We start from the raw sequence: 26,561 nt of genomic DNA on the forward strand, positions 1-26,561 counted from the left end.
CCCACAAATTGACTTGTTTTGTATTTTATTTTTTTTCATATCCTTAAAGTTGCTCAAATTGGTTTATATTTTAACAGTAGTTTTATGAAACGTTGTAGTTAAAGTTATTATAAGAATCTGAACAAAAAAGTTAAAAATCAAATTTTAAAAAATACAAAACAAAATGGGGGCTCATAATACCACCTTTACCTCTACTATTGACGAATTAGAAATGGTCTTTTTTTTTCAAGTTTATTTACCAAAAGCAGCGATATCGTATGAAGTGTAGTGATATAAAATTGAAAAATACTTTTGATAACTTTCTCCATGCATGCTTTAGTAATTTTGCATATATTTCTAGGACATTTAATACTTCTTTACACTAATAATATTTATGCCTCAGGGATAAGTCCTCCATGTCCGTGAAAAATTATACTTATTTGAGTTCTAAGTTTGTCGAATACAACCATGGACACTTCTGGGTTGTAATGATCCCACTGAGAGTCAATGTATTCCTTACAACTAAGTAATGTTTCTGACTGTACAATTCCTCTCCCCACGCATACACGCGGGCTATACGTTCAAAATTTACCATATGTAGTAGTGAACCCGGTGTGCGTGTGTCTACACATGTAAAATTGTTTTCCGTTTACATACATACTACCGTTGATAAAGTTCAATTGATAAATTACGCACAGTAAGACAGTTGTCAAGTTATTTCATCAATATCAAGCGTTCTGGTGGGGGGCATTGTTAACCAAAATTAAAGGATATTTTTATAACAATGTGATAAAGCAGCAACAAATGCGAATGACCAAACCGCCGGTAACTAAAAACACCAAACTAAATGAACTTGTAAAGGGGAAAGGGCGATACTGTAATATTATACTCCAAACTCCGAGATACAGAGTGTTTAAAAAATATGTAACTGAGCATGGTTTGAATGCAGAGTTTAAGTTACTTTTTTTAAAACATCCTGTACTCAAAGTAAAATCAGTTTTCATCCAAGCCAGCAGGATTTATATAATATTAACATTATATTTTTTATATAATCATCGTACTTGTTAGTAAAATGATGTATTACTATTCTCAAACGTAACATCACATAAACAGGCAAGGATTACTTCATTTTAAAACACTACTATCACAATACATCTCACCAAAACACATTGTGTATTTCACAGGTTTTGGAAGATGTGAATCCCTTGTTGAATATATGCACCCATGCTGCACAGATCCAAATTGTCACTTTCATGTAATTTTCTGCCTGAAATTGACATTTTATAGTAGCTATACTACGGGTGTTTCTTTGTGAAGGTCTAATCAATTTTATCTAATCATCATCCAACTTCATCGCTGCGAATAGCCAAATGTAACAGAAAAGTGACACAAAATTAAGAAAGTACAGAAAGTTTACATCTATCTGGATCGGTTTACATCTATTGCAACTTTAAGAGATGTTTAGAGTAAAAGTATTTTTAGATGTCCCTTTAAGGCATTTTGTTATTAAATAAGAACTAAACTTATATTTAGTATAAGTTTTTTATTTGAAAAATTACTTACAAATCAATGACAGTACGTGATACAAGTTCATTTTCTATAAATACCAACTATATTCTGACAAAGATATGTTTACCGTAACCACTAAGTCGGTGTAGTATAAATCTCTGCAACTCGTATCATCTCGTAGTTGAGGTGGTAATGCATCTGTTGAAAAATGAAAATATGATGTTTTTATCTGGGTTTTTCACTAATTTCAAATTCAATTTTAATATTGTGTTATATGAAAAGAGATCTTTCAGACAGATGCCATCATGACAGAAGAACATAACAAAAAAGGCAAAATCTTGTGGAAAATGAGTGATCAAAAAAAATCGATTATCTTTACCTTAGACCAGACCCCGCCAACTCGATGTATTTCTGGGAGAGCTCATTCGTATGCACGTGTGGTGTTGTAACGTTGCGAGAGTCGGAGATGTTGGAGCAAATAGAGCACGAGGCAATGGGAAACATCTCAGTCATCTGATTCATGAGTAGCAGCACAGTGGTGCATTATAATCAGGCAATGGTCCCCTAGAATTTTCCATCCTCTTCCACAAATATGGAAGGTTGACAGGGTCTGCTGTGTGCATGTACACTAGTGTGGAGGATTTAAACTACATAAGGAAATTAACATTCTATCCTCCCATATGCTTTTACTTTTCTTTCAATCTTGGGCCACCGTATTTTTCTTAAAACTTCTCATAAAGCCACACATATAATTATTGTTCTGAAGTCTATTGCTCAATATATACCATATACTCACATAATGCTGTCTGCCTACGACGTCCAATATGGGAGAGCAATTAAGAAGTCATCAGCTTCCTGCAAAATAAAAATATTGTGAATAAGGAACTAGTACGAAAACCAAGACAAATTTTGACTGACAACATTAAATGCAGGCTGAATAAAAATCATGATTTTCATTAAAAAAATCATTGTTGAATTCTGAGTTTTTTTATTTAAATCGATTTTTTTATTTTAAAAAACACTTAAATTGCTTGTATAGTTTTTGGCACCATACATATAGATGAATGTTTTTTATTATATAGAAAGACTTTTTCTGGTAAATTGCCGTGTAAAATATTTAAACAGTTTGATTAAAGCAAATAACAAAAATGTAAACATACATTTTTCTGTTTCGTATTAAGTTAACAACCCTGTAATATAATTAAACTATAATAATTTCAGTAACTTTTCTTCCAGTGAAAATAAAACATTCTTGGACGTACTATACAATTGTAACTTAAAATATTTTTTATTCAAATTCAAATTCTTTATTTACGTGGGCGAGGTTCAGCCTGAGGCTGTTCTGCCACCTAACCTGTGTCATCGATTACATTTAAATTTACATTTATTATGTTATTACAATATTAATACAGTGTACAATAAACTGTATGATTTAGTTACAAAATCTATTGATAAAGTAATTGTAATAAATGTATGAATAAAATGATACAAAAATTGCGAAAAGACAACAAAAAAAAAATGAATAAAAAATAAATTTAAAAAAAAGATGTAGAAAAAATACATAACATAAACATACAAGTTACATCATAGTATTTGAACACAATCTCTGCTCTGCCAAAATAAAATTCTTTCTTCATTTCGAAAAGATTCTCTTTTAGATATGCTCGACATGGTCTTAGGTAGGGCACTCCATATTTTTGCAGCAAAATATGAGAACGACGACTGATATGCCTGTGTGTTGAAGAGTGGAAGGTTCAATTTGAAATTGTTTCTTGTATGGTGGCTGTGAATACTGGTGCGAGGGATCAACATGTCTGCCAGATACGACGGCTTGCCAGATGTAATAATAAAGTCTTTGTAGCTGAATTTTTGTACTTTTTAATGATAGTTTGCAAAAAAACATCAGCTGCCATGTTTATTTACAGTTTAATGATAAAGTGACCACTATCTACGGTTTAACATGGTTAGTATTTTGTATATTTTTCTACACAAAATGTTTGCCATTTTTGTCTATGAAAATTATTGAATTTTAAATCAAGAGAAAATTAAGTGTGTTTATAGTTTATATTTCCTTTCGTATGAGCTTCGCCCTATCAGAACATATACTTGTATTCGGTGGCGGCGATTGGGTTCCAAAACCGGGAGACAAGGTTTAAAACTGGGGGGCAAATACAGTATATTTCCCTTTGTATATAAGATTTAGCATAGCGCGGGGGCAAAAGTGGGGAGAAGTGATGGCAATTGCCCCGTCGCACCCGCTTAATCGCCGCCACTGCAGTTGTATTTTGTTTCCTTTCTTAGATTCTAATAAACACTATTAAATGATTACGAGAATAATATACTTTCATCAAAAGTGATTCTGATATCTACAAAATCATTATATACATTATTCTATAAATTATTTATTTAAAGTGATTTAAATGAGTGATTTGTTTTAAATAAAATAACCTGATTTAGGTCGCAATTTAAATCAACCTGATTTAAATCAATCCACCTTGATGAAATGAAACTGTAGGAAATTGCCAAGGGTGGTCCTGATATTGATTTGATCTTGCCAAGGATAGACACAGGTCCGTAACGAGTAGCAATGAACCTTTGGGCTTAGTAATTCCAATGATTTCATGCTTATACCTTTAGCTAGGATTTACATTCGGTGTACGCACATCGTGGCTATATTTATATATTCACACACATGTTTGCTTATGAACGATGTGAAAGGGAGGACCTTTTAAGAATGCACCCGTAAGTTAATCACACTTCCACAACAACCAGTGTAATCCTCTGAGGGACTTGCGTTGTGTCCCTCTTATGGGTTTGTGAATGTCCTTTTTGTCCAGTTCATCTTATTACAATTCGTCTCATACCCTCTGGTATGGGGGGATCTTTTGGGAATGTAGCTCACTAATCATCATTCATCCTTGATGGTAAAGCACTCTCTGCTCGAGGTGAGCTTGGTGGTAAGGCGCTAGAGGTACAAAATTTACACACTTGAATGGCAACACATGACACTTGAGTTTCACACCCCTAAAGACTGGATCAGCATGGGTAATGTAAGGATATACCTGTCACTGTACTGCAAGTGAAGATCTGCTAGGAGAGGTTATGCTTGTGACTGTACGTAGAGTCTGACTTGCGACTAGCGTTAACACACTCTCCCTAGAACCTCCTCGTCTCTCTCTATTCAATCGTAACTTGCTCCTCAATAACTTAATTAGAACTGACCCCGAACTCTCTTCCTCCCACACATTTATTGCAATTTAATTTACTAAACAAATGCACTGTCAGGACTGTAGCCTCTTCCTGGATTTCATGCGTTTACATGTTTATACCGCTGATGACCAGGAAGAGCTACCGTGCTGTTTGACACTGAATTCCTGTGATGTTTCTGAATATTTCCTGATTGGAAAACGATGGTTGAATGACTGGAAGTTGGAGTTCGTTGTCCATAATAATTAAAAGATACTACAGATCGTTACGTTTTTTTCTTTTTTTCTTGGTTCACCACTTTATTTCATTATTACAAAAATAAATGATTTAACACAAATATAATCTAACAAACATAATTGTAAAATCATGGATATATCTCTTCTTCTTTCTATTTCCAAAGGTGTACCCACCCAGAAGAGGCTCTATCCCTTCAGATAATTTTTATTTGACTAATAACATTTCCTGCTGGCTGCTTCGGGGAGGAGGGATTGTAATGTTGTCATTTCTTGCCCAAACGGTGGGCTAGGGTAAACGCGGCAACAGAGGGCCACAGCCAGAAAGGCGGGTCCCGATCCGGGAGATATCACTATACATGTCGCCAAACATGTTGGACGCTCATAGTTTCCTCCCTCATGCGATTGTAAGCGCGAGGAGTGGACTCTCATCAGCGCGAGACAAATAGTCCAAGGACTTTGACGGCACCTGGCAACGTTATTGCAATCAAACCCTACAACCAGTAACGTAATTAACACGCTCCGCCCCCCCCCGCAACTTTCAGTTGTGCGCCCCTACTCATTAAAGAAAAAAGCTTTTCTTTCTACAGCTTACATGTATTAGATACATACAAATATGAAAATACATACTTGTACATGTAATTTGAATCAATGTAAAAACTGGTACGAGAGGTTAATACAACAGAATCTGTAAAGAATTATATAGGGTGTCATTTTAATGGTGCCCACGGACCACAGAAACGTACAGAGGACATCAAAACAGACAACTTGTCTCAGTAACATTCTTATCGTAGGTGGGTCATTCGGCGCCACAGTCGTCCAAAAAAGCCAGTTTTGCTGCCTGCATACTGGCAACTCAACATCGCGTCGGTGATGTCATATTTTTGCAGTGAAACAGTGCACGGCAATGTTGCAATTTTTGTGAAAAATTACAAGACTACCAACCACATTACAGCGAGGAACGCGTCAAGTAGACCAACGGGAGGGAAGTGAACCAACTTTACGAAAAATGTTAATAAATCAAGGTATTGAAAAGGAATTGGTAATATCGGATTTTGTCTTTTGGCCTACATGTCAATTTATTTGCAAATCTTTTTGCAAGGTTGAAAGTCAACGTTGCCAGCGCACTTTCTTGCCTGTTGTCTACCCTTCGATGACTTGGACTATTCAGCTAATGAAGGTTTTCTTCTTAATTCACTTTCTACTTTTCTAGTGATTAACATTTTCTGTTTTCAGTTGTAGGGGCGTATAAATATAAAATGTTTGGTTGCAAATGCATTTTAAGTTCGAAAGGGAAACTTTTGTGAACTATCAGTCTTTCTTAATTCATCATTCTTACTGCCCTCCCCCATTGCAAGGGGCGGGGGGTATTTACGCCACTGCCTACAACCAGCAGCGCCGACTTGTCAAAATTATTGGGTGGGCTCTGATCACTGAAATAAATGAATGAATGACTCACTCCCTCCCTCCCTCGGTAGCTGACCGTGTGGTGGTCGACTCAACTCGTTTTGATCCGGTGGTCTCGGGTTCGAATCCCGGCGAGGTCATGGGTGCGTTTAAATGTCCGCAACAGACCTGTGAAGAAAGGACATGTGACGGGTGCAAATAACCTTAGTGTTGACGTACCCATAAAAATAAATATTTACAATATTTATTTATTTATTTAATTATTTACATAAATGCTAACACAAATCTCAGGAAAATAGTATTACTATTACTTTTTTGTTCTTGCTGTGAAGTGTTTGTGTGTGTCTTGTGTAGTAGTTGTGCTGTCTAATGTGTTTGTGTTTGTCTTGTGTAGTAGTTCCTCCATTCATATTGGGGGTTAGGCGTAGAGCTGACAACTCTGCACTGTAAAAAGCCATGTCAAGAATCAGCAATATAAGGCCATGGATGTTCCCAAGGTAAAATATTCCGGAGGTAAAATAGTCCCCCGTTCGGATCTCCGGGTGGGGACTACTTTGGGAGGTCCCTGGACTAAGGATAAGATCTACGTTAGGAATAAGAAAAATATTAAATTAGGCACCTGGAATGTTCTGAGCCTTTACCGGCCTGGGGCATTTCAGTGTACAGTTAATGAGATAGTCAAGTATAAATTAGATGTAGTAGCTGTCCAGGAAGTTAGGTGGCCAGGAGAAGGGAATTGTAAAACTAAAAATTATACTTTTTTCTATGGTGGTACTGAAAATCATAATTTTGGAACAGGCTTTTTCATAAATAATAGAATTATCTCGGCTCTTAAAACAATAGAATTTATTAATGATAGGATATCATATGCAGTTTTACAGGGTAGGTGGTGTAAAATTATTTTAATAAACATACATGCACCAACGGAAGATAAAGATGATAATACTAAAGATGATTTTTATACAGAGTTAGAACAGGTCTTTGATAAATTTTCTCAGTATGATATGAAAATTCTGTTAGGTGACTGTAATGCACAGATTGGGAAAGAAGAGACATTTAAACCCACGATTGGTAAAGAAAGTCTTCATGAATTAAGTAATGATAATGGTATAAGATTGATTACTTTTGCAACCTCAAAGAATTTAATTGTGAAAAGTACCACTTTTAAACATAAAGATATCCATAAATATACCTGGTCTTCTCCAGATGGTAAAACTCATAATCAGATAGATCATATTCTCATTGATAAGAGAAGGCATACTAGTATAATTGACGTTCGTACACATAGAGGTGCTGACTGTGCCAGTGACCATTATTTAGTAATTGCTAAATTAAGAGAAAGACTCTCAGTGATAAATCATAAGCAACAAAATCTAAAAGTTCTAAAATTTGATACAGGAAAGTTTACTGATGAAAGAATTAAGAAAGATTACCAAATTAAACTGTCAAATAGATTTGATGTTTTGCAGGATTTAAATGATGATGAAAATATAAATGAAACAGACGTAAATAAGAATTGGGAGCACATACGTAATGCAATAGAATCAGCAGCTAAAGAAAGTATAGGATACCATAAACCGAGAAAAAGTAAGCCATGGTTTGATAATGAATGTCATAATCTAATAGAAATAAGAAATCAGGCTAGACTTAGGTGGTTAAATAACTCTGATGATACAAATCTAAACAATTATAATAGAATAAAGCGAGAAGTTAACCGCACGTTTAGAAGTAAAAAAAGAGATTACTTGAAAAGCAAAATTAACGAAATTGAAACAAACAGCAAAAATAAAAATATCAGAGATTTATATAAAGGTGTAAATGAGTTTAGAAAGGGGTGGCAACCTAAAGTAAACTTGATAAAAGATAAAGACGGTGATTTTCTAGCTGACCCAAGCGATATTCTAAATAGATGGAAGAACTACTTTAATGACCTTTTAAATGTCCATGTAGGAGATAAATCAGAAGTGAATGAAGTACACACAGCAGAACCTTTAGTCCCAGAACCTAACTTGACTGAAGTTAAAGATGCTATTAAAAGGCTAAAGAATAACAAAGCACCTGGCATTGATTTAATACCAGCTGAGTTAATTAAATATGGTGGAAATTCATTAATTTGTCAAATTCATAAATTAATTTGTTTAATATGGAATAAAGAAGAAATCCCTCAACAGTGGAAAGAATCCATAATTGTTCCTGTGTTTAAAAAAGGTGATAAAATGAACTGCAATAATTACCGTGGAATTTCTCTACTCTCAACAACATATAAAATATTATCTAACATTCTTTTAACAAGACTAACCCCATATGCTAATGAAATTATAGGTGATTATCAATGTGGATTTAAACGCAACAGATCAACTACAGATCAAATTTTTCACATCAGACAGACACTTGAAAAAAAGTGGGAATATAATCAAAATGTCCATCAGCTATTCATTGATTTCAAAAAAGCATATGATTCGGTCAAAAGAGATAAATTATATAATATATTAGTAGAGTTTGGAATACCTAAGAAGCTTGTTAGTATGATAAAAATATGCAGCAGTGAAACAGAAAGTAAAATTCGTGTGGGTAATAATATGTCTGACAAATTTACAATTCATGATGGGTTAAAACAAGGAGATGCATTATCTCCATTGCTCTTTAATTTTGCCTTAGAATATGCTGTAAGGAAGGTAAAAGAAACTAAAGAAGGACTAAAATTAAATGGTGTGACTCAGTTGTTAGCATATGCAGATGATGTAGACTTACTGGGGGATGATGTGAATACAATTAAGAATAATGCTAAAATATTTTTCAAAACTGCTAAAGAGATAGGTTTGGAAGTTAACAAAGAGAAAACTAAATATATGCTTACAGGCCGAAACCAAGTGTTAGGTAATAATCAAAATCTAATTATTGATAACAACTCGTTTGAACCAGTTTCCAAATTCAAATACTTAGGAGTAATATTAACAAATGAAAATTATATTAAAGAGGAAATAAAAAGTAGGCTTAATTCAGGAAATGCATGTTACTTCTCTCTTCATAAACTTTTGTCTTCTCGTTTAATATCTAAGAATCTAAAAGTTAAAATATACAAAACAGTAATTTTGCCTGTAGTATTATATGGGTGTGAAACTTGGTCCCTTACATTGAAAGAGGAACATAAATTGAGAGTATTTGAAAATAGGATCCTTAGGAAAATCTTTGGACCTAAAAGGGATGAGGAGACAGGTGAGTGGAGAAGGTTACATAATTTAGAACTACATAATTTGTATTCATGTCCAGACATTATTAGAATAATTAAATCAAGAAGACTTAGGTGGGCAGGCCATGTGGCACGAATGGGAGAGGAAAGAGGAGTTTTCAGGATTCTTGTTGGGAAACCTGATGGTAAGAGACCAGTAGGAAGGCCAAGACGAAGATGGAGGGACAACGTCGAGATGGACCTAAGGGAAATCGGTAGGGATGGAAAAGAGTATATAGATCTTGCTCAAGATAGGGACAGATGGAAGGCCTGTGTTGCTGCAGCCATGAACCTTCGGGTTTAAGAAGGCTAGAGAGTTAGTTAGTTAGTTAGTTAGTTCTAATAACATCTCCATCGTCGCGATTAGTCAAAATTGGAAGAAACGCGATGTTAAGTAAACTTAATCAATCAAGCACTTATTTTAATGTGCTTATAATCAATATCATACCTTGACGCTGGAATATTTTGAGATGCACGACAGAAATTGATACGATTGCTCACATTCGTCAGCTTCTGCAAGAAAAAAATATTAAAATCATAAGTTTCCTTCCTATTTGCACTCCCGACATATGTATGTATGCATATATCTATTTATATATATCTATATAGTAGTATATATACAGTCACCGGCAATAAAAATGGGACACCTAGATCCTGAAATACCCTGCAATGTGTTATGTGTGTTGCCTACCTCTGCTTTTCATTAATTGAATTATTTCGTGTCTACTTGGAGTTAGAATTAAAAAAAACGTCCACTGAACGATGCTTGCCACGGCTTAAATTGAAAACATGTTGTTTTTTTAAAAAAAAAGTGTAATCGATGTGTCCAAGTTGCATTGAGTTTTACATTGTCTATTCAGTAAACGTTGCCTCTGCAAAGTGAAAGTGGCAATATGGCTGCCAAGGGCAGGGCTACAGCGAGTTGAAGCGTGAACATGTGGCCAGTAGGTGGTGGAACGATGCTCTAGCTGCGGATTCGGACACGGGCAGAGTTCCGCATGTCCTCCCGCCTCACGACAGACTTTAGATAGCATAAAACACGTGCGTTCCTTCCAGTGGCGTGGCGTGACTTTTTCAAAAGTGTTACCGGCTATCAGTACGACAATTATGCCTGCTAGACGTTATCACCCCCCTCCCCCGGTAAAGAAAACATGTCTTCGAGCTAGATATTTGTTAATTTCGTTCTTGTTTTGCAATCAGCACAGTGATTAGCCACAAACACTCCTAGAAAGAACTTCCACTCATGAGAGTTACCACGAAAATCCAATGAATAGTGGTCGGCCCTTGTCAATTCTTCATCTATCTCTGTTTCTTTGCAATGAGGTGCGAAGGGGAAGAAGAAGAAGAAGCACACTTTTCTCGGGTCAGTTTGACGTTTGTGTGGTGAGCACTGAGCAGACGACATAACTCCACTCCTTTGTGGAAGGGAAGCCCAGCTGTAGCTACGTACTACTGTTGCCAACTTAGTATTTTGGAGCAAGGTTTGTCCAAATCACGAATCACACCAAGGAACTATATTTTCGTCTATTACCTAACTGGTCTCAGTTGTAGTTCAATCCAGCCTTGGCTCTGCAGTCTACCTCTAGTTGCTTCACAGAAATGGTATTCCTATTTTTGGCAGGATTTAGCTCTTTTCTGCCAATCCGATGTGACAACACTGGCTGATCCGGTTGGTCTGAACGGCAACAGGGCCCCTTAACAGGCATATGAATAACCCCATAGCACACTAGGCCCCAAAGTCCTTCGCCGCTCTTTCCTTGCATTGGCGCCCTCTTCTCCCTTGTTGCCTCTTCAGGGTAGCGGAACGGCCTCCCTCTTCGCTTCTGTCGGCTGCAGAAAAAATGTCCTAGGCAACATCTACCCGACGGAAATGGTGTTCATTAATGTATTTAACAATGTTGTCATTTTATTGAAACAACTTTTTAATTCTTTACATTTTGCTGTTACCTGCGGTAACACCGGCTACATACACGCCACGCCTCTGGTTCGTTCCCATAACTTACTTATGACGTTAAGTATGATAGACTAATCACGACTTGACCTGGCATAGTGGTTCGGATATCACTTTAAACTGTAGGTCCAGTCCCGATTAGCCTATCTGTACATAAAGTTCAATTATTTTGTTAATTAGTAGCTTAATTTTGTTATTATTAGGAATAACATTTTTAATTAGGGATGTTACAATATTTATTGAATGGAGTGTTGTTAATTTGAATAGTTCTAGTATTATTATAACAATATTATTTGATTGAATATCTTTATAGGATTAGTTATATATACATCTTCAATGGTTATTAATTATAGTGGTTCTTGCAATTTTTAGTGCAATTCGAACCACTCTACTGTAACTTACCAACAACACAAATTTGGTTACAAGGTTACGAAGTTAGCCACTACGCTATTCGATTCATTTAATGATTAATTGATTACATGATTTCTAAGGAATCATGTCTCGCTAACATTAGGACCACGAATGATTTCTGAAAGGCTAAAACAAACCAAAAGACTTACCGTTTGCAGCTTTACACATTCGAATAGCATCTGCCAAACGATCAAAGCTTCTCTTGGATTGTATGTTGGCTTTGTTTCCTTGGTTCTTTATTTTCCACATAATTCCTTCAATCTTAATGTTTCCATTGTTATCTATCTGCAATATGTTTGAATTGAATTGAAAAGTCTTTTTATTTACTACAGAGCGAGATTCAGCCTTGGGCTGCTCTAGCACCTAACTCTGGTGAATGAAAGTTGCAATACATATATTTATAATATTGACATCAAATATATAACATAACATGAATGAATTTGACATAAATGAAAAATAATAAAATTATAAGAGAATACAATGACAGATACATTAACACACACACACACACACATACACACGTGTACATACGCAATTTCCAGATCGATACTAAAATAGCATGCACACAGGTTGAAATATTCGTTGTGTCAGATAAGTGTTTGCAAAATACATGGTTTTACTTTACTTGAGTCCTGTTCTTAGCCGTACGAGCTAATGCTCAATTGTTGTCTTTGCAATAAAAATAATACGACTTGTTCTTTGAAGTTTTTGGGTGTTGTAGCAAAAGAAACATAATCGGAAAGAGGATTCCAAACCTTTGCAGCCTTCGAAACTGACAGCAGAGTGGCGGGGAATGTTGATTTTTCGCCGACCTCTAGTATTGCATGGATGTATGGAATTTCTAAATGTCAGTTTCTCGTGGAGATAGCTAGGTGTTTGCAATTTTAATACCTTATATATTGTAGAACACTGATGCAGAAGACGTCCTCTAGACATGTTAAGGATTTTGTATGTATTGAGCAAGGGCAGGATGTGCTGATTTCAACTGAACGAGAGAACGTATCGAATGCAAGAATTCTGTATTTTTTGTATTCTGTTCGATATTTTACGTTGTAAATTCGTGCTGTACACCACATCACAGTAATCAAAAATAGGATATATTATAGTTTCGATGGGATATAATTTCGTTTCACTAGTTTCAAAGGAGTTACATAATGTTAGATGTAATAATATGATAATCAAAGAAACTAAAGTGTAAATCACCAACCCTGAGACCTTCTGTAAACAAACGGTCTCACCGATTCGATGTATCACTCCGCGTCAGCTGATTCATGACCGCAATCATCTGCTGTTACACTCATAGTTCGCCGCACCTATTCATTTTATATAAGTTTTGAGAACCCGCTCTCAAAACATCAGACGAATATGCAGCCGCATACATTGTTACTCTCCCGGTCTTTCTCTCTTTCGTAACCCTTAAAACTGCAGACACTGACACACCACTGCACTGGGATACGAACTTAACCACTTCATTTACTGGTTTATCAGGATACCACTGACAGAACGTTACATAAATATTGAGTAGAATCTGTTTCTCACCCCCTTTTCAAAGGCTGTCCTTGCTGGTGTTTTGAAAACAAGCTCGGAGAACACGGAGACTTTCCCGCACGGATAGAACTCGGCATGTTATTTTTCTAAGGATAAGTCAGGCAATATTACTAAGTTGCACTACTTCCTTGCTGTTCACATTATTTTTAGAAAATAACCAATGTTATAAAATATCATTATGTACACAAATCTCTAAGCTCATTGAAAGTTACAATGCATATTACTACAAAATGTTCATACTTATCTTGCCTTGCCATGTCACCAAGTTATTTTACGAAGTGCACTATATTTGGCGGAACAAAAATCGTTATTAGGATGCTTGTCAAAGTTTCCAACCGCAATAAATTTACGAACTTTTTGTCTTGTTTTGATCATCATCATCAATATATTTATTGGACTTACAGCAATGCATATGGCTGTTTATGCCCATTATATATTTTATTATAGTAGAGTTTGGAATACCTAAGAAGCTTGTTAGTATGATAAAAATATGCACCAGTGAAAGAGAAAGTAAAATTCGTGTGGGTATTAATATGTCTGACAAATTTACAATTCATGATGGGTTAAAACAAGGAGATGCATTATCTCCATTGCTCTTTAATTTTGCCTTAGAATATGCTGTTAGGAAGTTAACGAAACTAAAGAAGGACTAAAATTAAATGGTGTGACTCAGTTGTTAGCATATGCAGATGATGTAGACTTACTGGGGGATGATGTGAATACAATTAAGAATAATGCTAAAATATTTTTCAAAACTGCTAAAGAGATAGGTTTGGAAGTTAACAAAGAGAAAACTAAATATATGCTTACAGGCCGAAACCAAGTGTTAGGTAATAATCAAAATCTAATTATTGATAACAACTCGTTTGAACCAGTTTCCAAATTCAAATACTTAGGAGTAATATTAACAAATGAAAATTATATTAAAGAGGAAATAAAAAGTAGGCTTAATTCAGGAAATGCATGTTACTTCTCTCTTCATAAACTTTTGTCTTCTCGTTTAATATCTAAGAATCTAAAAGTTAAAATATACAAAACCGTAATTTTGCCTGTAGTATTATATGGGTGTGAAACTTGGTCCCTTACATTGAAAGAGGAACATAAATTGAGAGTATTTGAAAATAAGATCCTTAGGAAAATCTTTGGACCTAAAAGGGATGAGGAGACAGGTGAGTGGAGAAGGTTACATAATTTAGAACTACATAATTTGTATTCATGTCCAGACATTATTAGAATAATTAAATCAAGAAGACTTAGGTGGGCAGGCCATGTGGCACGAATGGGAGAGGAAAGAGGAGTTTTCAGGATTCTTGTTGGGAAACCTGATGGTAAGAGACCAGTAGGAAGGCCAAGACGAAGATGGAGGGACAACGTTGAGATGGACCTAAGGGAAATTGGTAGGGATGGAAAAAAGTATATAGATCTTGCTCAAGATAGGGACAGATGGAAGGCCTGTGTTGCTGCAGCCATGAACCTTCGGGTTTAAGAAGGCTAGAGAGTTAGTTAGTTAGTTAATATATTTTATTTACATAAGATACAATTTACATAAAATCTACAAACAAATTTCAAATACACTCCTATCTATATCATCCTTAGAAATATACATTACCATGTTATATCATTTTGTCTAAAAAAATGCAATTAAAATATATTCAATTCACATGCAAGAAAGAAGCCAAATTTATGGGAAATGATTACTGGTGCAAAGAGTTAACCATAAAGGTGAAGCAATAAGTAGAAAAAGAAAGAGCATTGGGTTTAAAGTGAGATGTTATTTGCGGCAGCGTATCCCATACTACAAATTGGCCATTGTTTTACCTTACGTAATGAATCCTGTAACAACGCTGGATTTTCGTGTGGATTATTTTACTTCTATGAGTTTGCAATGCTTTCTGCATGCAGGTGGTTTTGTTTACAGAATGTCTCAGGGTTTGTGATTTGAACTTTAGGTAGTAGTGAAAAGTTATAAAATCGCCACCACTGAAGTGGACTTAAAAACATCGAATCACACAATATATAGTACAGTTTTTCAAGTAATCAAAGTTAGGATTGTACGACTTTTGAAACACACTATACTTTACATTGAAATTTACTAACGTCTCGAAAGAGACATGACTGGACATCAAGGTTCTCGTTTAAAATCTTATCTCGGTATTATCCTTCTTTCGAGGGATTTGCCAAGTCATTATCTCACGATGTATAGTTTAGCTTAAGTTCACTTTATGAACGGGGAAACTAACCGGGAATAGACCTAAAGTTTAAAGTGGAATCCGAACCATTGTGCCTTCATGAGTATCAAACTCACAAGCGCTTGATTGCAATGCGACAGTGTTGTCACTGCACCATCGGGAAGACTCTATACTATTGTATACATAACATGTGTTATGTAAGCTATGAAACCAGGAAGAACTTTCGGGTGCATAGTTAGGCCAGGTGACACGACACGACGCGACGAGTCACTTTTGTTGCAAACCGACTCGGGGAAGGATTACCATGAGGCTCTTATGGGCGGCCGCACACCGGTCTAAACATTTGACTCGAGTCACGTTGCGACGGATTGCGACAAAAAAAACACGAAGGTCTGACGAATTTTTTACAGGAAGGAGCAGCTTGCGACAAAACAATCTGCACATGCGTGAATCCATTCAATTCAGCCACAGACCGGAAATGAGGGAAACTTCAGGACAATATTTCGGAACGGGGGGACAGTATCACAATATATAATTGCAAATTATTGCTGGCCTTATGAATCCCAGTAATAAATACTTATAAATCGTGAAATTAAATAGCTTGTCTTCATCTTCGCGTAGTTCAATTAAAAAGCCACCTATTTCCTTTTTTCGTTTATCGAAAGCGTCCAGCAACTGCGGGAGGTTCAATTGTCACAACACATCAAATAATATGCACATACTGACTCGATTCACAACATACCGGGTGGTCCAAAAGTCCCGGAACGGTCACATATGGTGAGAAATACGTGTTTAATAAGTGAAAAAAAAGCTATTGAATGATATAACACTTGATGCCCCACCCCCGCCCCCTGGGGGTGGGCCGGGGGCTACTGTGACATTTTTAATGGAAATCCCTATTTTCTATTGTAGAATCGGAAAGAGGACTTCATTCCGAGTCCAACGAGCTATCAACCATCCTCCTAGCTCAATTAGGAACGGAGATATGGCGATTTTAAATTTTCGCAAAATTTTCGAAGGGACATATCTCTCTGCTCTAATTGAGCTAGAGTGAAAGCTATTGCAGATTTGGAATCTGCATGTGATCGTAGCCCTCACCCTTTCCATATACTCTATTGAAAGGTCTTGAGGTGCAGATTCCGAATCTACAATCGCTTTCACTCTAGCTCAATTAGGGGAAGAGATACGTCCCTTTGATTTTATTATTATGATTATTTTTCCGAAAATTTCAAATCGCCATATCTCCGTTTCTAATTGAGCTAGGAGTATGGTTGATAGCTCGTTCGACTCGGAATGAATTCCTCTTTCCGATTCTACAATACAAAATGGAATGGGGGGGTTTCCATTTAAAATTTCACACTTGGGGAATCAAGTGTGATATCATTGAATTCGATGTGTATTTCTCACGATATTTAAAGGTTCCGGGACTTTTGGACCACCCGGTATAAAATCATACATTAATTCTACGTATACATTGATGCATTGATTCTGCTGTAAACTGTTATTATGTATCGTTAACTCGCTTCCCAAATTATAAAAGACAGACCTAGATCTATTGCGTACATGAACGAAATCTGCTATCAGTTGTATCGCGTCGAGTCAGATCATCACCTTCTCAATCTGGAGAGTCTCTAAGATGGTCTTTGTTGGACGCGGTGTGCGGCTGGCCTTAATGTGACGTTTATAATCAGAAATATCAAATTTGTAACCCTAAAATATCAATGTATTCCCCTCCCCCTTGTCGTTTGGGCAACAAACGATTTTCACGGAACTGGTTCCCGTATCCGTTCCACTTGTAGCCCTTACCCCTATTGTACCACTGGACTCATCCACTAAGCGCATGCGCACTGGCGCCAAGTAGTCGCACTTAATGTACGCGAACAGCATGTTAATATCGATCTGCAATATAGATGAGAACTTATTAAATGTTTTGAAAATTTCGACATTGTATTAAGAATATGATTATACGGGCGAAAATCTACTGACATACTATAATGAATTTATAATAATATTACTTGTTTAATTGTATATACTCACGTCAGATGTCTGTCTGAAAATACAAGCCGTAAGGCACTGAAAAGAGGCAAACAATTAGTCATTAGTTGAAGTGTGACAAACACGACAATTAACAATTATTCTTTCATCCCAAACTAAACACATCAACCATATTACTTCTTAGTTTTATTTTGGTTTAATTCTGAAATTTGTGAAGGCAATAATAAGAATTTTTAATTTTATCTTTAAGAAGAATCAAGATTCGTAAAGAAATTCAGCAACAAATATTTCTACCTCCCACGACAGATTTTTTTAAAAAAATGTAGAACGATTTATTTTCTTATCTAAGGCATGATACTTTTTAACTTTTTGGTAGCTTTTGAGTTTGACGTCATCAAAATGGCGGAAGCTCATTTATAAAATTTGAGATAAAATATTTCGACTTACTTCTTTCAACTTCAGTTGGCAAACCTTCATAAACTTTACACAATAAGGTTTATGAAGGTATCATAAAATTGTCGCTATTGCACAGGCAAATTGCTGTTGCTTATATGGTGATAGGGAATTATTATGTTCTGCAGAGATGTGAGAGAAGCGGCATTACACACTAGGACTTCTAACTACCGCAGGGGTGTGTGATTCTGGTGAGGAAGCCTGGAAAAACTTTTCCTTCAGGAATTTCCACTACCAAAAATGAAAGGGATTGAGGTCTGGGATTGCAGGGGGCCATGTCATGTCACAAGGGAAAAGTGTGGGGTACCAGTTTGACATGACTCTCCCAGAAAAGTGTTGGTGCCCCATTACCCACTCACTGAAAGAAAAGGGTGCGAAGAGAACGAAACTTCCCCAATGCATGTGGTGCCATCTGCAAACAAAAGTTTACACTTTACTATTAACAACTATGATCCCTTCTCCTCTCAAATATTGCTTAAATTAGAGCAGCTTGAAATCGTGGCGCCAGTACTGAAACACCTTACAATTCTAAAACTCACCTTCAGTTTTCTAAACTTCTCGTCAGAAACATCTGTGCCATTGTAAAGTATTCTCAGATCTGCAAATATAAAATGCATTTATGTAATAGGCTTGTAGCTCATTGCATTTTTCATACAGGTCATTCAAATATAAATCTAACCTTTTACTGCATGAAAATCTTGCAAGAATGCAAATTGCTCGTTTTTATGTACACATTACTCTACAATCAAGGCACCTTTGCAGCCGAATTGGCAAGGGGATTTGCCACTAAGCTATCCTAGGCTATATCCTAAGAGCCACAAGTCCAGGGGTTTCAGAGTTAGAATCTTGGCCTTGGCATTTTTTTGTGAGTTTCCTTTCATCATATAAGCAATCATTCTCAGCGTCGCGATTAGTCAAAATAGGCAGAAAAGTGACGCTGAATAACATAAATACACATACAGAGGGGCTTCCCGATGGCGCAGTGGTAACGTCGTCGCCTTGTAACAAGGTGTCTCGGGTTCGATACCCGGTGGAGGCATATACCCGTAGTGGTTCGGATTCCACTTTAAACAGCCAGCCCCGTGGCGGAGTGGTTATCTCATCACACTACGGGTCCCGGGTTCGAATCCCGGCCTGGGCATGGATGTTCGAGAGTGTCCATTCATCAATTTCATCATATCATCACTCATCTCCATCTTCGCAAATTGGCCAAAAGTGGCACAAAAGCGACGTAAAATAAAGCAAATCAAGCAATCAATCTCCTTTAAACTGTAGTACCAGTCCAAATTAGCCCTTCTGTGCATAAAATGGATTTGAAAACAAACTCAAACAAATAAAGAGTTAGGATAAACTACGTAAAGTGAAAAACCTCACAGCAACAGGCAAAATATCTATTCACTGTTACTGGCATTGTCTATAATGGCAGAAATTTTGCACATGGAGATCCACGTTCAATGCGTACGGATATATTCGTGTTAGTAAGCCCGTCTGCACTTTTTGACTCTCTTTGCACTTACTTGTCTAGTTGGTTACGAAGTGCAACACTGAGTTGTCTATTTCGTTGATTTGGTGTTACGTGGTGTATTTGGTGCATGCACCGTTTACATTACGTCCTAGAGCGGCGTGCACAGTGCTGCACTATAGTGTTCAACACAATTTCATTGCACCAGCCCGACACTGTACTACACATGTCTGTTGATTTTTTTTTATTTAAATCGATTTTTTTGATTTTATTATAAAACATGCTTAAAATTGCTTGCTTGGTTTTTGGCACCATGCGCATTATAGATATATGTTTTTTATAGAAACGCTTTTTCTAGTAAATGTCCCTGTAAAATATTTGAACAGTTTGATTAAAGCAAATAAAAAATATACGTAAACATATTTTTTTCTATTTCTGATACTGTGACTACTATGGAAATGTTTGTTGAGTTTATTAATGAAACTAATAATTATTTCAGTAACTTCCCTTCCAGTGAAACTAAAACATTCTGGATGTACTCTATAATTGTAACTTACAATAACTAACTAACTAACTAACTCTCTAGCCTTCTTAAACCCGAAAGTTCATGGCTGCAGCAATACAGGCCTTCCATCTTTCCCTATCTTGAGCAAGATCTATATACTCTTTCCATCCCTACCGATTTCCCTTAGATCCATCTCAACGTTGTCCCTCCATCTTCGTCTTGGCTTTCCTACAGGTCTCTTACCATCAGGTTTCCTAACAAGAATCCTGTAAACTCCTCTTTCCTCTCCCATTCGTGCCACATGGCCTGCCCACCTAAGTCTTCTTGATTTAATTATTCTAATAATATCTGAACATGAATACAAATTATGTAGTTCTAAATTATGTAACCTTCTCCACTCACCTGTCTCCTCATCCCTTTTAGGTCCAAATATTTTCCTAAGGATCTTATTTTCAAATACTCTCAATTTATGTTCCTCTTTCAGTGTAAGGGACCAACTTTCACATCCATATTATACTACAGGCAAAATTACTGTTTTGTATATTTTAACTTTTAGTTTCTTAGATATTAAACGACAAGACAAAAGTTTATGAAGAGAGAAGTAACATGCATTTCCTGAATTAAGCCTACTTTTTATTTCCTCTTTAATCTAATTTTCATTTATTAATATTACTCCTAAGTATTTGAATTTGGAAACTGGTTCAAACGAGTTGTTATCAATAATTAGATTTTGATTATTACCTAACACTTGGTTTCGGCCTGTAAGCATATATTTAGTTTTCTCTTTGTTAACTTCCAAACCTATCTCTTTAGCAGTTTTGAAAAATATTTTAGCATGATTCTTAATTGTATTCACATCATCCCCCAGTAAGTCTACATCATCTGCATATGCTAACAACTGAGTCACACCATTTAATTTTAGTCCTTCTTTAGTTTCTTTTACCTTCCTAACAGCATATTCTAAGGCAAAATTAAAATATCAGTTGCCATGTTTATTTACAGTTTAATGATATTGACATTATTTATGGTTTAACATTATTAGTATTTTGTATATTTTTCTACACAAAATGTTTGCTATTTTTGCCCGTAAAATTATTGAATTTTAAGTCAAGATAAATACTTACATTTTCTTTTGTATGAGCTTCACACCATCAGTACATATATTTTATTTTATTTATTTTCCTATCCTATCTTATTTATTAAATGATTACCAGAATAATGTACTTTCACCAAAAGTGATTCTGATATCTACAAAATCCTTATGTACATTATTCTATAAATTATTTGTTTAGAGTGATTTGAATCAGTGATATTTTTTTAAAAATAAATTACTTGATTTAAATCGCGATTTAAATCAACCTAATTTAAATCAATACACCCTGACTACAACTAATGTTAAAAAAACTGCAAGGAACTAGAAAGGACTGTTGTCGATGTTCCAGGATCGAATCCCGGCCAGCTGCTCTGTTGCTCCGTCTCATCCCATGAGTTATATTTATTTACTGAATAAATAGAGCAAGTCTGCACTGCATTATTATCGTTATAAGTAGGGCTAGAATTTTCATGAGTTACGTAGCATATTTCTTTTGATAAAGGTGATGTGTTCCCCAAACATATAGATATTTATATTATGAAAAAACTGATTAAGTTGAGGCTTTTTTTAAGGGCATACCAAGCTTGCCGGTTAATAATCCTTAATTTCGTCGCTGGATGGCGCTGGAATCAAGGGTTGGTGCACAGTCTCAACTGTTACGTCAGTGTGTTGCCAGGACAGTACCTGTCAAAACGCTGTAATGTGCAACCGAGTGCGAGTAATAGTGATATTGGGTTTGTGTGGTAAACATGTCGACCTTCAAACCAAATAAGGAGCATGTGCGGCACGTCCTGCTTTTCTTCTTCAATCAAAAGAAAAACGCGAGTGAAAACCATCGTATCCTTGTGGATACGTACGTGACAATGTCCTAGCACAAGACGCGTGTGTGCGTTGGTTTCGACGATTCAAAAGTTGTGATTTCGACTTGAAAGACAAAGATCGCCCGGGCCAGCCGAAAAAATCCAAGACGCCGAATTGCAAGAACTGTTGGACGAAGATGATACGCAAACGCAACAACAACTGGCAGAGAAGTTAAATGTTCGTCGCCAAACCATATGTGATCGTCTTCATGCCATGGGAAACATCCAGATTGGGCGACAAGACACGGAAAAGTGATTTTGCAGCACGACAACGCCTCATCACACACAGCGAAAAGCGTCAGAGACACCATTTCTGCACTTGCTTGGCTGGAAATTCTTGCCTCACCCTACATACGCACCAGACTTAGCCCCTTCGGACTACCACTTGTTTTCATCGATGTCTCACTCATTTTCCCAGCAACACTTCAAGAATAACGTAGATGTCGAACAATGGCTTGCTGACTGGATCACCTCAAAATGTGAACGATTTTTCTGGAAGGGCATCCACAATTTGACGGACAGATGGGCACAATGTACAGCTAGTGATGGCGCATACTTTGAATAAAGCATTTGTTACCTTTCTTCCCAGGTTCACTTGTTTTCTTTCGGATCAATTAAGAATTATTAACGGCACATCTGGTATTTTGGCATATTTGGATATTTTTGCGTGATATAGAAAATTTTGATATCGATCATATTCAGCATATTTTTGCAATTTCAAGAAATATACAAGTCATTTTCGAAGTGGATTTGTTCTTTCTCCCATGTTTACTCGAGACGTTTTTTTTTTGGACTGTAGCAAAATTTTTTCATTTTTTTTAGAAAATTTAGAGAAAGTATTCATTGTGCATTGGAACTCATGGCCCATAAATTGAACTAAAAATTTGTACGTATGTCAAAATATTTCAGCATTTACATATTGGTGTTTGAAACAATCCAGTTATAAGGGCATATTTTTCAAATTATAGTGCATATTTTGTACAATTTTAGGTCATAAGAGCATATTTTCATTTTGCATATTTTGGTGATTTTAAGGCCATAAAAATTCTAGTTCTAGTTATAAGAAAGCCAGAAAGCCGCGTTCGTTATGTGGTGGACTTTCGATCTCCCAACAGAGTTTCCAGGTTCGAGTCCCGTCCTGGACGTGGTTGTTCTTTCTTAGTTTCCTTTATCATTATCATCACTCATCACTCAGCCTCCGTGGCGGAATGGTTACCATAGCGCCTCACGATGCCACGGGTTCCAATCCCGACCTGGACATGGGTGTTATTTGTCCCTTCATAAATTTCATCATACCATCACTCATCCTCATCTTCGCGATTAGCCAAAAGTGGCAGAAAAGCGAAATAAAATAAACCAAATCAGAATATATTAATTTATTCCTTTACACGTAGGATGTTCTGTTATGAAAGCTTCGATGTAAATAATATCTAACTTTGCAAGCTTTTCAGAGATACGATTCACACGTCTTACTGATAGGTGATTACTAGAGCCCGGATTTTAAAGTAATATCAAAGTACAAAATATGAACATAAAGATGTAACAAAAATTGATAAAATCTGTACCTAAATATGTATTATCAAAAGGATATGTAGTTTCAAACAATATGCATTATCAATAATAATCGAGTATCCAAGCAATTTCAAGAATTCTGCTAGATATTTATTTTATTTGAACATATTCAACGTAATTTTAAAGACATAAGTTGCTCAAATTAAAATTTGTATTAAATTTATAAACTCAAAAAAGCACAGCAACGTGCACATATTTAAGAAAACCAATTTTGTCAAGTATTAATTACTTTTCACATCGCAAATTATTGTAGATTATGTAAATATGTACGAGAGCTCTTCGTAATTTCGAGAAAAATATAAAAAAAGCATCTACAGAAAGAACAATTGAATATACTTTTGTACTTTTTTGTACAAAGGAACATATTGTGTAACTCGCTACGTACAGGAAAGTAGCTTTCTTGTCTGGTTTGGTTTGAGTTGGTGTTTTAAGTCCACTTTATGCACAGTAAGGCTAATCGGGACTGGACCTACAGTTTAAAGTGGAATCCGAACCACTTGTGCGTCCACCGGGTATCGAACCCGGGACTCCTTGTTTACAAGGCGAGGACGCTACCACTGCGCCATCGGGGAGGCCCTAGGTAGCTTTCTTGTCCACCGATGCCAAGTTTATAGGTTCTTTGCCTAAACATAAAAGCGAACAGCTGCAGGATTGGTCGGTAATTTTACCGATAAACCGAATACCTACATTCGGCCAATACCGATAGAGTACCGATTAATCTGTCATATCCTTAATTTTAAATAAGTTTTACAATATGCATGCAGTTAGTGTGCGTATTAACGGGGGATGCCGGGGATTATCCCCACAAAGAATTTTATCCCCCCTTAGTTTATTTTACTGGCAGGTAACATATATAAATTTCCACCCCTCTCAAGAAATTTACCCTCTGAAGTCAAATCACAAGTACGCCAGAGTGGCATGTCCCCCTCCCCCAAAGCAAAAAGCATAATTCGCACAGTGCATTGTTATAAACAGTATTTGTTGTTGTGTGTTTTGTGTATAATTATGAGAAATTAATTAAGTGAATTTTTACTTCATAATTGCGTGAATGAGCGTGTGTGTGTTTGATCATTCCCAGCTGAATTGTTCTCTTTTTTAACCAGTAGCGCGACCACAGGGGGCAGGGAGGGCATTGCCCCCCCCCCCCTACCTTGGTCGGAAATGAGTTCTAAGGGGGGCGCAAACATTGACGGCCAAGTGTACCTGCAGGGGACAATTACCGCCCAGAACTTCAAATTTTATGCAAATAACAATACTTTTCATAAAATTTTCTTGGTTGCTTCCCTCGCAATACCTGTTTCTCTTAGCCTTATCAAGTTCAGAACCGTAGCTAGGGGGTGGCAGGAGTCGCCCTGGGCGCCGAACGATCTAAATGAAAAAAAGTTGTAAAATTCATTGACTGATTTGTGTTTTTTTTAGTCTACTTTATGCACAGAAAGGCTAATTGAGACTGGACCTATAGCTTAAAGTGGGTTCCGAACCACTATGTGCCTCCACCAGGTATCGAACCCGGGACCCCTTGATCACAAGGCGACGATGTTACCAGTACACCATCGGGGAGGCAGAAAAGTTGTAAATGATATAATGCCATGGAGTTCCGTGAAATTAATTGCGCCCTATTATACTAATATTGATTTCAGCCTGCAAAATAATTGAATCCAAAAAAAATCTTGCTCGCTTCGCTCGTAATTTATCTTTGTTCTCTGTAATGCATTGTAAATGACCAGATAGAGAAATAACACTTGTGTTAATTGATTTTGTTTTAAATGCATGAAGAATTGTTTTGGGGAAAGGGAGCGTGCACATTTCAGAGATAATTTATTTAATTTTTGCTATTGTGAATTGGATGAATTGGTTCTGTAATGTATTTAAATAATATATGCTGGATATAATATTTATTAAAGAAACTTTGAATACGTACACAATTTAGTGTCCACGGCTTGGACATGGATGTTTGCGAGTATGCATTCATCATTTTCACCACGCCATCACTCATTCCCATCTTCGAAAATTAGCCAAAAGTGACACAAGAAGCGAAGTAAAATAAAGCAATTCAATAATAATAATAATAATAATAATAATAATGCTTTAATAACATTATTATTATTAACATTATTTTTATTAACATTATTATTATTGGTACGTTTATCCTGGTACTTGTCCCCCCCCACAAAAATTCGTGGTTGCGCCTCTGCTTTAAACAGCTTTCAAAATTAACTTATCAAGAATTTCATCTGTACGTGTTTTTTGTAAAAATGCTGTATATGAGAAGTACACAACTTCAGCTAGTTCTCCAGAGGTATATCGACCTCTGACGTGATCAGGGATAACAGGTTCGAATCAGAGACTGGGCATGGATGTTCTTTGTGAGTGATTCTTCATCAATTTCATTCTATCGTCACTCAACTTAAACGTCGCGATTAGCGAAAAAAGGCAGAAATGTGGCGTTAAGTAACAAAAATTAAATCAAATATTTCCACATGTGACATTTTCTTCCTCAAGCACGTATATTTTCCTCGCATCCTTCCTTGTACTGGGCCACTGGTCTCTAGCGATAACGAATCGGATGCTTTTCTCGGGACAAAGCACACACTTCCTCAGAACGGACTATAAATGCCAAGTAATTATGGAAAGACCAGCTATTCTGTATAGTTTACTCACTGTTTCTTGCTTTTCCTTCACCCCATTACACTGCTTTCACCAACCACAATGGTCCTTACGAAAACCAACGGAAAGCAGGGAAGTATTTTCATCACTCATTGTATCCCCAAGAACCTGCCCCTATAAATGTTTAACGGTCCCAGGAACGTGATGAACTAGCAAAATTCTCACCTCCATCTCGCCTAAGGCATCTGCCAACATGAACATATGCTCAATATTACCTACGCATTCGCCTGAACTATGATTGGCAGTCGTTGGCCGTAAAGTGTATGAGCCATTGTTTAAAAGGCGAGTGCC

The 26,561-nt window shown here is 36.4% G+C and overlaps 1 protein-coding gene and 1 long non-coding RNA gene across 2 annotated transcripts in view; one reads left to right on the forward strand and one right to left on the reverse strand.

The window, feature by feature from the left end:
- The window catches only part of LOC145982530 (uncharacterized), a 97,331-nt gene that overhangs the window by 8,669 nt on the left and 62,101 nt on the right, over window positions 1–26,561 (forward strand). The gene's annotated exons all lie outside the window — the stretch shown is intronic.
- LOC145982539 (uncharacterized) lies at window positions 1,503–26,470 on the reverse strand. Its single transcript, XR_014441069.1, has 7 exons — window positions 26,436–26,470; window positions 18,651–18,709; window positions 17,701–17,736; window positions 12,076–12,211; window positions 10,013–10,077; window positions 2,285–2,343; window positions 1,503–1,686 (listed from the first exon to the last, which is right to left on the reverse strand). It is a non-coding gene; the product is annotated as an uncharacterized LOC145982539 (long non-coding RNA).

Source organism: Lepisma saccharinum, unplaced genomic scaffold, assembly GCF_977018435.1.
Source record: "Lepisma saccharinum unplaced genomic scaffold, izLepSacc3.1 HAP1_SCAFFOLD_232, whole genome shotgun sequence".
Taxonomy (NCBI): domain Eukaryota; kingdom Metazoa; phylum Arthropoda; class Insecta; order Zygentoma; family Lepismatidae; genus Lepisma; species Lepisma saccharinum.